Source organism: Erinaceus europaeus, chromosome 5 (assembly GCF_950295315.1).
Source record: "Erinaceus europaeus chromosome 5, mEriEur2.1, whole genome shotgun sequence".
NCBI classification, from domain to species: Eukaryota; Metazoa; Chordata; class Mammalia; order Eulipotyphla; family Erinaceidae; genus Erinaceus; species Erinaceus europaeus.
Window position 1 is genome coordinate 60,830,644 of NC_080166.1, and position 14,722 is coordinate 60,845,365.

Below are 14,722 nucleotides of genomic sequence, written 5' to 3' on the forward strand. Positions count from 1 at the left end.
CAGGTGTCTTTCTCTCCCCGTCTTCCTGTCCTCTCTCCATTTCTCTCTGTCCTATCCAACACCAATGACAACAACTACAACAAGGGCAACAAAAGGGAATAACTAAATAAATAAATACCAGTGCTGCGGCTATGAGAGCCCAACAGGGGGCTGGACTGGGTGGCGGCGCACAGGGGTAAGTGCACATAGTGCGAAGCGCAAGGACCCTCAGAAGGATCCCAGTTCGATCCCGCGGCTCCCGATCTACAAAGGGGTCACTTCACAAGTGTTGAAGTAGGTCTACAGGTGTCTCTCTGTATTTCTCCTCTATCTCCCGCTCCTCTCTCTCAATGCCTCTGTCCTATCCAATGAACCAAAGAAATGGCCACAAGAGCAGTGGATTTGTAGTGCTGGCACCAAGCACAGAGATAACCCTGGAGGCAAAGAAAGAGAGAGCGTGCTCAAGAGCCAGAGCGCCAGACTGTCAGGCCTGAGACTCTCAGTTTAATCCAACACCACATACACCAGAGTGATGGTCTGCTTTCTCCCGCCTGTCTGCTTCACGTGAAAGTCTCTCATATGTAATAATTTTTTTAAAGTTCTTTTTTTTTAAACATTTTATTTATTTTATTTTTTTTGAGACAGATAGACACACACAGAGAAACACCAGAGCACTGCTCAGCTCTGGTTTATGGTGATGCGGGGGACTGAACCTGGGATTTAGGAGCCTCAGGCATGAGAGTCTGTTTGCATAACCATTATGCTGTCTCCCCCACCCTTTTTTAAAGTTCTTTGAAAGAGTAGGGGCTCAGGAAGATAGCATAATGGTTATACACAGAGACTCTTCTGTCTGAGGTCCCAAAGTCCCCCTACCACCAGAAGCCAGAGCTGAGCAGGCCTCTGGTATATTTAAAAAAAAAAAAAAGTAGCAGTGATGATTCCAGGATATAAAAAACACTGTATTACAGGAGTTACGCACATTTTATGAGCTATAACCAGAAAATACTATTCAATTCCACTTTCTTTTTTTTAATTTTTATTCACTTGTTTGATGTTGATAGGACAGAGAAATTTAGAAGGGAGAGGGAGACGGTACTGCAGTGCTTCCCCAGCTGCCCCTGCAGGTGAGTCTGTCTACCTTAGATTCTCATGAAAGGCTCTTCACCCACCTGCAGGGGAGCCTCCAGTGCTGAAGCAGGGCTGCAGGCAGCTCTCATCCATTTTGCCTCCCGGGTTACCACTAGGGCTTGGTCCTACACTATGAATCCACTACTCCTGGAAGCTATTTTCCCATTTAGTTGCCCTTGTTGGATAGGACAGAAAGAAATGGAGAGAGGAGGGGGAGACAGAGAGGGGAAGAGAAAGATAGACATCAGCAGACCTGCTTCACCGCCTGTGAAGCGACACCCCTACAGGTGGGGAGTCGAACCTGGATCCTTACACTTCGTACTATGTGAGCTTAACTGCCTGGCCCTCTCTCGTTCTATCTCCCCCTGCCCCCTCAATTTCTGTCTCCAATAATTTTAAAAAAAGGAAAAAGAAAAAAGGGGGGCCAGACAGTGGCTCCCGTGGTTAAGCTCACACAATACAATGCACAGGGTCCCCACCTGCAGAGGAAAAGCTTCATGAGTGGTGAAGCAGAGCTGCAGATAACCTCTTTCCCCATCTCCTGCTCCCTCCTCAATTTCTCTCTCTACTCAATAATAGCATAGGAGTAGATAGCCTAACGGTTATGTGAAGAGACTCTTCTGCCTGAGGCTCCAGAATCCCAGGTTCAATCTCCTGCACCACCATAAGCCAGAGCTGAGCAGTGCTCTGGTAAATAAAATAATTAAACTTTTAAAAATTAGAAAAGGAAAAAAGAAAACAATCTTCATAATACTTTTTTTTACTACAGCACTGCTCAACTCTGGTTTATGGTGCTGGATTAAACCTGGGAGTTTCAGGCATGGAATCTTTTGCATAACTATTATGCTATCTCTCACACTCATAAGAAACTGGTTCCCAAACTTGTCTGACCATGTATGTTTGTTAACAGTTGAAATTTAGGGCTGGGGAGACAGCATAATGGTTATGAAAAAAGATTTTCAGGCCTGAAGGACTGAGGTCCCAAATTCAATCCCCAGCACCACCCTAAGCCAGAACTGATCAGCGCTCTGATCCCCTACCTCGTTCTCTCTGTATCTCTCTCTCTCATTAAAATAAAGTATTTTATTTTTAAAAGTGTTTAAAAGAAAAACCAATAAACTTAGGAGCCAGGCAGTGGCACACCTGGTTGAGCACACGTGACCATGCACAAGGACCGGACCAGCTCCCACCTACAAAAGGGGAAGCTTCCCAAGTGGTGAAGCAGGGCTGCAAGTGTCTCTCTCTCCCTATCTCTGCCTTCCCTCCTCATTTCTCAAATTTAATTTGAGAAAAACTAACAAATTAAGAAAAAAATGAAAGGGGGCCAGGCGGTGGTGCACTGGGTCAAGCGCACACACAGTACGAAGCCAAGGACTCGCACGAGGATCTGGGTTCGAGCCTCTGCTCCCCACCTGTGTGTGTGTGGGGGACAACACTTCACAAGTGGTGAAGCAGGTCTGCAGGGTTTCCCCCTCCCCTCTCAACTTCTATCCTATTCTAAAAAATCAAGAGGATGGATGCAGGAAGGGTGGGTTCTTGATGCAGGCACTGAGCCCCCGCGATAAAGGACCCTGGGCGGGGGGGGGGGGGGGGGGTGGAGAGAAAGACTGAAATCCCTCCAGTGAAGTTGGTAAAAGTGTCATTTTCAGGACTGAGGCTCCTGAAGCCATCCCTGGTACAAGTAGCCTACTGGCACCTGCCCCCTCCCCCAGCAGAGCTGTGCTGCCCCTCTTGGCCCTGTAGGACAGAGAGCAGAGTCTAGCAGCTTCAATTAGTGCTGACGTTCTCAGGAAGCTTACTGTGTTCAGATCATTTCCTACACCTAAAATCATGAGATGGAACAGAGGAGCTGAGCGGATGGATCTGCTGAGCAGATCTAGAGTCCCAGTGCATGAAGAGCAAGAACAATCCACAGATAACTCAGTCACAAACCCTGAAAAGTATTCACAGCAGCCTGGGTAAATACTCCAAAGGACAGAGCACAGGACGTGCATGGCTGAACCTCCCCCCGGCCCCCAGTTCCGTCTCCAGTAACCTATGTGGTTCTGTGGCGTGTGTGCGTGTGTGTATGTCTACCTCCTGTGAAATAAAAAGTACTGGTGCTGGGGGGGGGGGGGTGGCACACCTGGTTGACCTCACATGTTACAATGCACATGGACCCGGGTTCGAGCTCCTGGTCCCCACCTGCAGGGAAAAGCTTCATAAGTGGAGAAGCAGGTCTGCAGATGTCTCTTTGTTCTAGCCAATAAAGTAAACCTAATTCAAAACAAAGGCTGTGGAGCTGCAAAGTCACTCCACCCAGCTGAGAAATGCAGCTGATAGAACCAATTAGCACGCAAAGTCTACAGCCACTAAGGTCCTAGAGTGGACAATCCCCTTCCGGCTAAGACCTGTGTAGTGGACAGACACACTCTAGCTCAATCTTGTATTGAGCTGCCCGGAAACCTTTTTACTCAGCTGTGGGCAAGAGCAGTGGTGTGCTGCCTCCAGAGGAAAGCCTCTGGCCCTCCCCACTAAGTCCGATTTCCAAACAATCAAGGCTCCCACAGTAGTGTAAAGGCTTGTGTGAAGAGGGAGCCGGTAAGTTCAGTGATTCTGTTCCCCTCCTCGATAGAGGCCAGAGAGAAGTGAAACATATCCACACAGAAAGCTTCACTAAAGTATTTTTTTAAATGTGGCATAGTTAAACCACGGGGCATTTTTGTGGCCAAAAAAAAGGAGTCGGGCGGTAGCACAGCAGGTTAAGCGCAGGTGGTGCAAAACACAAGGTCTGGCGGAAGGATTCCAGTTCAAGCCCTGCGCTCCCCACCTGCAGGGGAGTCCCTTCACAGCGGTGAAGCAGGTCTGCAGGTGTCTATCTTTCTCTCCCCCTCCTTTCTCGATTTCTCTCTATCCTATCCAACAAAATCAATAATAACTACAACAATAAAACAAAGGCAACAAAAGGGAATAAATAAATGTTAAAAAAAAAAAAAAGTATGACCCATGCTACGACATGGCTAAGCTCTAAAAACATATGCCAGGGAAGCCAGGAACAAAAGGCCACATATTGGATTACTGTATCTATACAAACTATCCAGAATCAGTATTCTCTAAAGACAGATAGTAAGTCCGTCGGTGGCTGCCAAGGTAGGGAAGCTGGAAACAGGAACGACTGCTGAGGGGCACACATCACAGCTCTCACAGAACTGAAGTCAAGCCCCCTCCCCTCTCAGTCTAATAATAAATGTTAACCAAAGAAGAACTGTTGAGGATTGGCAGGATAGCCAGGGGTCTTCTTATTTCTGGGCAATGAAAACTGGTGCTTCGCACACTCCAACATCCTTAAAACTACTAAGTCATACAATTGGTGGATTGATTTCTGAAGTGCCAATCATGTACCAATGCTATTTAAAGACCAACTACTTTGAAAACAGCCCCCTCCATTTCATTCTGTAATCGATAGGAAATAAGAAATCTGCTGACAAATTCAGTGAAAATAAGATGCCAATCAAAATCATGCTTAAATAAAACAAAATGGCCATGCAAAAGCTTCAAACACCTCTTCTGTGTTGAATACTCCACAAGAGAAGCCTGTATTTAAGATGATACTGTTGGAAAGCACTGGATTCTCAACCATGAGGTCCTGAGTTCAATCCCCAGCAGCACATGTACAAGAGTGATGTCTGGCTCTTTCCTATCTTTCTCATGAATAAATAAATGAATTCTTTTAAAAAAAGAAAGAAAGAAAGAAAGAAAGAAAGAAAGAAAGAAAGGAAATAAAAGAAAAAAGAAAGGTAGGAGAAAAAGATCCAGGCATTAGTCTGTCACATGTGCTGCCAGGGACCGAACTTGGGACCTCATGCTTGAGAGTCTAACGCTTTATCCACTGAGCCACCTCCCAGACCACTAACTTTTCATATTCTTCAACTGGATTTGCCTGTGGAGTATGCGATTCACTTTAAGAAACTAGGTTATGCAAAAAGATGTTCATGCCTGAAGCCCCGAAAGTGCCAGGTCCAGTGCCCAGCATCACCCTAAGCCTGAGTCAAGCAGGGCTTTGGCAAATTAAATTAAATTGGGGGGGGGGGGGCCCACCTGGCTGAGCTTACATGTTACAAGGTGAAAGGACCCAGGTTCCAAGCCCAGTTCCCCACCAGCAGGAGGAAAGCTTTGCCAGTGGTGAAGCAAGGCTGCAGGTGTCTCTGTCTCTTTATCTCCCCCTTTCCTCTCGATTTGTCTCTATCCAATAAACAATTTTTAAAAATTAAAAAAAGAGTAAGAAAAGTAAAGAAATTGTCAGCCCTAGGGCTGAGGAGTTAGCATGTTGAAAAACTTTCACATCTGGGCCAGGTGGTGGTGCACCTGATTGAGCTCCTATGTTACAGTGCACAAGGACCCAGGTTCAAACCCCCGGTCCCCACCTGCAGGGGGAAAGCTTCCCGAGTGGTGAAGCAGGGCTGCAGGTGTCTTGTCTATCTCCCCCTTCCTCTCAATTTCTAGCTATCTCTATCCAATAAATAAATAAAAGGATAATTAAAAAACAAGACAAAACTTGCACATCTGAGGCTCCAGGTTCAATTCCCAGCACCACATAAGCCAGGTGAGCAGTAGCCTGGTCTCCCCATATATTTATTACTTCTCTCTGTATCTCTCATTCAAAAAGGAAAGGAAATAAAACATTTCATGATAACCCAAGTGAAAGGGTTTTTAGAGACCCTTAATGGCCCATTACCAAATGGAAAACAGCTTCACTTTGCAGGAGAAAACATGCAGAAAATGGGCATTTTACTCTTCTGTTCTCCAAACACAAAAATGTGTTTAATTTTCTGGGAGGATTAAAAAAAAATAAAAAGGGGGGGAGCACCAAAAGGGTGTGGCGGCTCATCCAAGGTCACACAACAAGTCAGGGCAGAGATCAACATTCTGGTTTACACAAGCCCGCCAGGGGACCGCTCACTGCCAATTTCGCAAAAGGAAAAGGGCCAAAAATAAAATAAATAAATAAATAAAACCCTTTTTTGGTTTTCTTTTACAGCAACATAAAGCAAACTCAAGCTCAAACAAACAAACAAAAAAAAAAAAAAACAAGAAGCGAAGGGTCGGTTTGTTGTCTGCGGACTTTAAAGTTGTCTTAATTTATAAATAAAGTCCTCTTAAAAACGAGATGGTGAACGACCGGGGCAGGAAGGGGCCTGAGCAGCACTGGCCCGATAGTTCAAGCAGGAGACCGTCTCAACTCAAAAAATAAATAAATAAATAAAATAGTAATAATAATGAGTAAAGACAAAAGAACATAACAGCAGCAAGTCTGGTCCCCGTCCTCCGCGGCGGCGCGGGCTCGCCGCCCGAGAACCGGGCGAGACAGGGCGGCGCTTCAACAACCTCTCCTGCCCGAGGCTCGGAAGCCCCAGGCTCGCCCCCGCGGCACCACCAGCCAGGGCTGAGCGGGGCTCCGGTTAAAAGAAAAATAAAAAAGCAGCCGCGGGCCAAGTGCAACCTCACGTCGCAGCGCCCTGGTCGCCACCCTGCACCTGGGAACCCGCACCCCGGAGCCGCCGGCCTGGGCACCGCCACCCACCCCACCCCGGCCACCCTGCGCCTCCCGCCGGCGCCCTGGGCAGCTGCCTGCCCGGAACCCCGCTGCCCTCACCTGGCCCTGCCCCGGAGAAGAGGAAAGACGCGGCGGCAGCGGCGGGTGTCTCCCACAGTCCCCAGCAGCGGCGACTACTCCGACCCACGGCCCTAATCTACCGCCGCCGCCATGTTGGAAAGTGAGGTCACCCACGGCGTGCTTGCGTCATGCGGACGTCGGGGGGAAAGGGCTAGCCGGGCCCCTGAACGGAAGCAGCGACCATAGAGGCGTGGAGGTCTGCGCGCAGAAGTGACCGGAAGTGCGGGGTCTCGTAGCCTGCGGCTCCGGGCTGCGGGAGCATAGAGAGCGGAAGCCGGAAGTTTGACGAGTCACTTCCGCACATGCTCTCTGGGCTTGAACATGGAGGTCCGAGTTCTCTCGTCCTTTGGGGTTCATAGGCCGAGTGTCTGTTCAGCTGCAGAGCGCGGCTGCTGTGGAGGAGACTCCTAGGGCCAGAGCGGACCGGGCTGTTGTGCAGAACCGGGATAGGGGTGTTCTACCTGTGGGGGCCACTCTGATCAGCACAAGGCGGGGGAATGGAACCCTTATGCAGATTGATAGGTGGGGTGGGGAGACACAGGGGTTCTGCAAGACTCCTTCTGCCTGAGGCTCTGCTTCAATCCCCAGCACCACCATCAGCCAGAGCTGAGCAGGGTTCTGGGTAAAATCTTGAATAATAACAATAGCAAAATAGGGCTGGGGGCAACAGCTTGGTGGTTCTCAAAAGATCCTCCTGCCTGAAGCTGTGAGGACCCAGGTTCAGTCTCCAGCACGATCAGCAGGGCTCTGCAGTACTCTGGTCTCTCTGTATGACTTTTTAAAAATAGTTTTATTTATTTGTTTATGAGCGAGAGATAGAACCAGACATCACTCTGGTAAATAGGCTACTGGGGATTGAAGTCCGGACCTCAAGCTTGAGAGACTACTGCTTTATCCATTGCGCCACCTCCTGGACCACCTCTGTATGTCTTTATCTCTTTCTCTAAGGAAAGAGAGAGATGTGCAGGGTGGGGTAGATAGCATAATGGCTACGCAAACTGACTTTCATGCCTGAAGCTCCCATGTCCCCAGCTCATTCCCTCATGCCACCCATACGCCAAAGCTGAGCAGTGCCCCAGCAAAAAAAAGGGAAAGATGTGCAGACTCAGAATCCTCTTTAGGAGGGGACCAGGTGGTGGCGCACATGTTCCAGTGCTCAAAAGACCCGGATTTGAGACCCCGATCCCCACCTGCAGGGGTAAAAATGCAAGTTGTGAAGCAGGGCAGCAGGTGTCTCTCCGTCTCCCTATCTTCCCCATCTCTCTCGATTTCTGGCTGTCTCTCTCCAATAAACAAAGTTAATAAAAAGTTTTATTAAATATATTTTTAAAAAGGAATGTGTGCTTCCCGTTTAACTTGGAAAGCCTTTAAGTGGATGAATGATGTAACATGTTAATAATAACTTTAAAAAAGGTGAGACTGACCTCAGTAAGTGGAGAAATAGTTAAGCTGATAGAACTCAGGACTAGCACCGAGTAGGGTCCCAGTTGGATCCCCAGCACTGCCTGTACCAAAGGGCTGCTGCTCTGTCATCTCACACCTGAGAGTCCAATGCTGTTTTCACTGCCCACTCTGGCTTCAGAATAAATTTTGATTTTTTTTTTTTTTTTTTTTTTTTTTTTTTACTACTAGAGCTCTCTTAGGCTCTATGTAATAGTGGTACAGGGGATTGAACCTGGGACCTGAGAGCTTCGTGCTTGAGAGTCTGTTTGCATAACCATTCTGCTGTCTCCCCTGCCCTGAATTTTTTTTTTTTTTTAAGATTTTACTTATTGGGGCTGGGTGGTGACACACCTGGTTGAGTGCACATGTTGCAATGCACAAGGACCCAGGTTCGAGCCCCCAGTCCCCACCTGCAGGGGGAAAGCTTTGCGAGTGGTAAAGCAGTGTTGTAGGTGTCTTTCTGTCTCTTTCCCTCTCTGTCTCTCCCTTCTGCTTAATTTCTGACAGTCTCTATCCAATAAATAAAGATAATTAAAAAAATTTTTTTTTTGTTTGTCTATTCATGAACCAGACATCATTTGGTACATGTGCTGCCAGGGATTGAACTCAGGACCTCATGCTTGAGAATCCAGTATGCTATCCAGTGTGCCATCTCCCGGACCACCCCTGAAATTCTTTATAAAAGAAAGATTTGGGGGCATGAAGATAGTTCACCTAGTAACTAGCCTACTATATACAGGGGACCCACCCCCACCGCCCGCGTCAGTCCCCTGCCTATAAAGCTAAGAGGAAGCCTCAAGATCAGTAGAACAGGCCAGGCAGTGGTGCACCTGGTTAAGTGCATACTTTACAGTGCATAAGGTCCCGAGCTCGAGCCCCTGGTCCCCACTTGCAAGCAGAAAGCCTCACGAGTAGCGAAGAAAGACTGCAGGTGTCTCTGTCTCTCTTGCTCTCTATCACCCCTCCTTTCTCAATTTCTGGCTGTCTCTATCCAATAAATATAATTTTTAAAAAAGAGTGGTAGAGGGAGTTGGGCTGTGGCTCAGCAGGTTAAGCACACATGGCGCAAAGCACAGGGACTGGCAGAAGGATCCTGGTTTGAACCCTCGGCTCCCCACCTGCGGGGAGGTCGTTTCACAGGCGGTGAAGCTGGTCTGCAGGTGTCTACCTTTCTCTCCCCTTCTCTGTCTTCCCCTCCTCTCTCCATTTCTCTCTGTCCTATCCAGCAACAATGACATCAATGGCAACAACAGTGATGGCCAAAACAACAAGGACAACAAAAGGGGATAAATATATATATTTTTAAAAAGAGTGGTAATGCAGTGCTGTCATGGCTATCATGTCTCTCCCCCCCATCTTTTTTTTTTTTTGCCTCCGGGGTTATTGCTTGGGCTAGAGCCTGCACTACAAATCCACTGCTCCTGGAGGCTATTTTCCCTTTTGTTGTCTTTGTTGTTGTTATTGCTGTCCATGTTGTTGGATAGGACAGAGAAATGGAGAGAGGAGGGGAAGACAGAGGGGGAGAGAAAGATAGACACCTGCAGACCTAATTCACCACCTATGAAGTGAACACCCCTGCAGGTGGGGAGCCTGGACTCGAATGGGGATCCTTACACTAGTCCTTGCACTTCTTGCCATGTACACTTAAACCACTGCACCTACCCCACTTCTCTCATTCTATCTCTGCCTCCTCTCAGTTTCTCTCCATCCTGTCCAATAAACTGGAAAAAAATGGTAGCCAGGAGCAGTGGACTTGTAGCGCCAGCACTAAGTCCCATCGATAACCTTGGAGGCAGGGAGAGAGAGGAAGGATAAAGGGCTAGGCAGTGGTGCACCTGGTTAAGTGCACACATTATACTGCATAAGTTTCTGGGCTCAAGTCCCTGGTCTCCACCTGCACGGGGAAAGCTTCACAAGCGGTGAAGCAGGGCTGCAGGTGTCTCTGGCTCCCTCTCTATACCCATTCCCTCTGAATTTCTCTGTCCTGTCAAATAAAATTGTTTAAATTTGGGGGCTCCAGCAGGCCGGGCTAGCTTCATGGCGGTAGACAGAGACAACCAAAGACACACGGCTGGGCTGAGAAGCTGCAGTTTAATCTTTATTCACTAGCGGGCAAATCACCACACCATGTGCTTCCCCATCTTTCTTCCTCAGCGGCTGCTGCTGGAACTCTGCCCTCCTTAGCATAGGGGGCGGGGAGAAAGAGGGGCTCGAAACTAGCAGGGGCGAAACCAAATCTCTCAGAGGTAGGAGGAAGGGGACCAAACCAACATGAAGAATACCAACATATTCCCCCTTCTTCTTCTTTTTTTTTTATTTTAACTAAATGACCACAGTATCAGGGGTGTGGGGTGAACAGAAACCTATATTGTACAGGCATTTTCAAAAAAATAAACTGGCACAAACATGGAGAAACATATAAGCAAGTAACAAGAACCAGTGTGCTGCCAAGGGAAGGCCTGAGGGGGGCGTTTTTGCCTCTGTGGGCAAAACTTTATCAGCTAAAAAAAAACATTTCCTGCCTCTGGGGGCTTCTTTTGCCTCTGGGGGGGCATTACTTGCCTCGACGGGCATTTTCTAGCATGGGGGGAGGGTGAGGCCTAGAGTCTCAAGGCAGCTGGCTACAGTCAGTCTTTGAGAAACCCAGCAGCATAAAGGGAAGCTGCTAGTTTTGTGCAAAGTGTCCGAAGTGTACCAGTGAGTCCAATAGAAGTGCGAGTTCAAAGCAGATGTCCACCAAAGAATTGCCAAAGGGTGAATTGTTGTACGTCTATCTCTATGGGGAATGTCAGCCATCAGAATTCTGCTTTTCTGTAGAGAACTTGACAGCTGCAATTCACTTACTTATGAAACAAAACTTGTAGCAGGTTAGAAGTTTACCACAACTGATAACTCTATTACAATTGGAAGTCCCTTCCAGCACGATTCCAAGGCTATTTAAAGTTCAAACAATAAAATGTGGAAAGGCAAACAGGAACCATAGAAAAAAAAAGCCTCAGGCATGAGAATTATTAGCATAACCATAGCACAATCTAATGTTTCTAATTGAGAAGGAATTTGAGACTTTTACATATCAACAACATCTTTTTAACCTTTTGTTACACCCATTCAAGATGGAGACACACCCTAGGTGTGCACAGGTTTTTTTTTTAGACCAACTTAGTTAAAATATATTGATTGTTAACTAATTTTTACCTCAGACTTTAAATGTAAGTTAATTTTATCTTTATGAGAATTATGTTGAAAACCTTTTTCATTTAACTTTGCCTAGTAAGAATTTAGCCTTAAAGTTACATTTTTAACCTTGAAGTTAATGTTACCAAACTTTAAACACACACATATGCATGGTCTTCAATACACAAGGAGAGAAACTTTTGTTACGAAGACATGTCATTTCAAACACGAATTCAGATCTGTACTGTCTTAGCCGTTTGGGGAGTGCGTTGTCCAGTGGTGGCCTCTTGGGCAACTTCAGCTTTAGGAATTGTAGGTTGCGATCTCTGGACGAATCTCTGCGTATTCTAGCTCTTCTGACTTCAGACCCTAGTTGAGGATCTTGGCCAGGGGGCCCAGTTTCGGCAGGGAGCCCGCGGTCTCCGGGCAGTCCAGGATCTGCCCAGACTTCATAGGAGGAGGGCGGGCGGGCCAGCCGTGCAGAAGGCACGGGCCGAGGTGCGCGGCCATGAGAATGAGAGGCTGCAGCTTTGCTTGCCATGTCTGGTGCCCTGCTCTCAGCGGCCGAGCAGCGTGGGGGGAGCCCACGCCCAATGCCCAGCAGCGGAAAGCCAGCTCCTGTGGGCTGGCGTTGGGTGGAAACCACAGAGTGGTCAAGAGATAAATGTTCCAGAAACAGCGAAACAGACTCGTGAAGAAAGGGCAGAGGCCTTTGGAGATCTATTCACAAGCAGAAGAGAAGGCCATAGTACATAGGTAGCCAAATTGTCTTCACTTATCTGAGAGATGCGCAGGACAGGTCCACGTGGGCGCCATTTGTTGTCAAGTTCGGGGGCGCCAGCAGGCCGGGCTAGCTTGGCAGCGGTAGACAGAGACAGAGACTCGAGGACACACGGCTGGGCTGGGAAGCTGTATTTCTTTATTCACAAACAATGATTCATAAACTAACCCAACTAATCACCACACAGATGTCTCCTGCATCCTTCTCCTCACCAACAACTCTGGAACTCTGTAGGGGTTCTGGGGCGGGGACAAGCAGGCCCCCCCGAAACTAGCAGGGGCCAAACCAAATCTCTCAGAGGTAGGGGGAAGAGGAGCAAAACAATATGAAGAATACCAACATAAAATGAAGTTTTTTAATTAAATAAAAAAAAGAGGGAGTCAGGCGACAGTGCAGTGGGTTAAGCGCAGGTGGTGCAAAGCGCAAGGACTGGCTAAGGATCCCGGTTTGAGTCCCTGGCTCCCCACCTGCAGGGGAGTTGCTTCACAAGTGGTGAAGCAGGTCTGCAGGTGTCTATCTTTATCTTCCCCTCCTCTCTTGATTTTTCTCTGTTCTATCTAGTGACGATGACAACAATAGTAACTACAACAATAAAAAGAAATCAAGGACAACAAAAGAGAATAAATTAAACAAAAAACCCTTGTTAAAACAATATATATATATATATATATATATATATACACACATATATGTGTGTGTGTGTGTGTGAGAGAGAGTAAGAGAGAGAGAGAGAGAGAGAGAGGAGGAGGAGGACGACGAAAGAAAAAATATGGGATGATCTCACTCAAAGGCAGAAGTTGAAAAGCAAGATCAGAAAACACTAGTAGAACCTGAACTGGAATTGGCGTATTGCACCAAAGTAAAAGACTCTGGGGTGGATGGGGGGGGGGGGAGAATACAGGTCAGTGGTCCTAATGGGGGTTCTATTATATGGAAAACTTAGAAATGGTATACATGTACAAACTTTTATATTTACTGTTGAATGCAAAACATTAATTCCCCAATAAAGAAATTAATATTTAAAAAAGAAAAATAGAAGAAAATAAAAGGAAAGAAAAGTCACCACTCTGCTACATGCAGTGCCCTGGAAATCGAACTTGGGAACTCATGCTTGAAAGTCCAACACCTTGTCCACTGCACCATCTCCTGGGGCTGCAGTTTCAAAAGCTTCCACATTCAAAGAGATGTGCCTCCAGTCTCCCTCTGTCCCTGCCGGACAAACTCAAGTGTCAGCCTGTCCACTGGCTAGACTTTTCAAAGCCACAGTCTGAAGTCACAGCCTGGGAACAGGCGACATGGTGACCACATAAAGCATGCTTCTGTGACTCACCTCACAGGAAATCTAGGGTCAGTGGTTCTGGTGATACCCTAAGTGAATAGTCTTCTCTAGGACTGGCATGTTTGGAATTGTTCTGAAAAACTGTTTAAGTAAACCTTCTTACCCCAGATCTAAGCTGAATTTCTTTTTTTTTTTTTAATATTTATTCCCTTTTTACCCTTGATTTTTATTGTTGTAGTTATTATTGATGTCTTTATTGTTGGATAGGACAGAGAGAAATGGAGAGAGGAGGGGAAGACAGAGAGAGGGAGAAAAAGATAGACACCTGCAGAACTGCTTCACCAGTTGTGAAGTGACTCCCCTACAGGTGGGGAGCCGGAGGCTCGAACAGGGATCCTTACTCCAGTCCCTGCACTTTGCTGCCACATGCGCTTAACCCGCTGCGCTACCGCCCAACTCCCCTAAGCTGAATTTCATGGGGTGACACTGCATTTGGAGAACTACTAGGTGATTGATCTTTATTTATAATATCTTTTTTTTTTTTTTTTGCCTCCAGGGATATGGCTGGGGCTAGGTGTGCCTACACTACAAACCCACTGCTCTTGGAGGCTATTTTTTTCCTTTTGTTGCTCTTGTTTATCGTTATTACTGCTATAGTTGTTGTTGGATAGGACAGAGAGAAATGGACAGAGAAGGGAAAGACAGAGAGGGGGAGAGAAAGATAGACACCTGAAGATCTGCTTCACCGCCTGTGAAGTGAACCCCCCTGCAGGTGGGGAGCCTGGGCTCGAATGGGGATCCTTACACTGGTCCTTGCAGTTCTCGCTATGTGAGAACCCGCTGTGTTACCGCCCAGTCCCCTTGTTTATATCTTTCACACAATACCTTGCTACTCCAGAACTGTCTCTGGGAAGCTTTCTTATCAAACAAGACTAGACCTGCTCCTTGGTGAGTCAGCAAAATGCTTCAGAAACTACTTGTGAGTGACCTTAATGCAGGAGTGGTGAAGAAGCACAAAAGAGGGCCTTAACTATAGTCAAATACTTTCTTTTTAATTTTTTTAAATTTTACTTATTCCCTTTTGTTGCCCTTGTTGTTTTATTGTTGTAGTTATTATTGTCGTTGTTGGATAGGACAGAGAGAAATGGAGAGAGATGGGGAAGACAGAAAGGAGGAGAGAAAGACACCTGAAGACCTGCTTCACCACTTGTGAAATGACTCCCCTGCAGGTGGGGACCCCGGGGCTTGAACTGAATTCCTTATGCAGGTCCTTGCGCTTTGCACC

The 14,722-nt window shown here is 47.0% G+C and overlaps 1 protein-coding gene across 13 annotated transcripts in view; it reads right to left on the reverse strand.

The window, feature by feature from the left end:
- Nucleotides 1-6,893, reverse strand: part of BCL2L13 (BCL2 like 13) — a 59,244-nt gene extending 52,351 nt beyond the window's left edge. For 10 of the 13 annotated variants that reach the window (XR_009549967.1, XR_009549966.1, XR_009549969.1 and 7 more), the window contains exon 1: nt 6,740-6,893. The gene's annotated coding sequence lies outside the window, so the exon portion shown is untranslated. Of the gene's footprint in view, nt 1-1,117; nt 1,283-6,739 lie in introns of all 13 variants that reach the window. The other 3 variants (XM_060191397.1, XM_060191400.1, XM_060191399.1) reach the window with 3 other exon arrangements.
- Nucleotides 6,894-14,722: the final 7,829 nt, after the last annotated feature.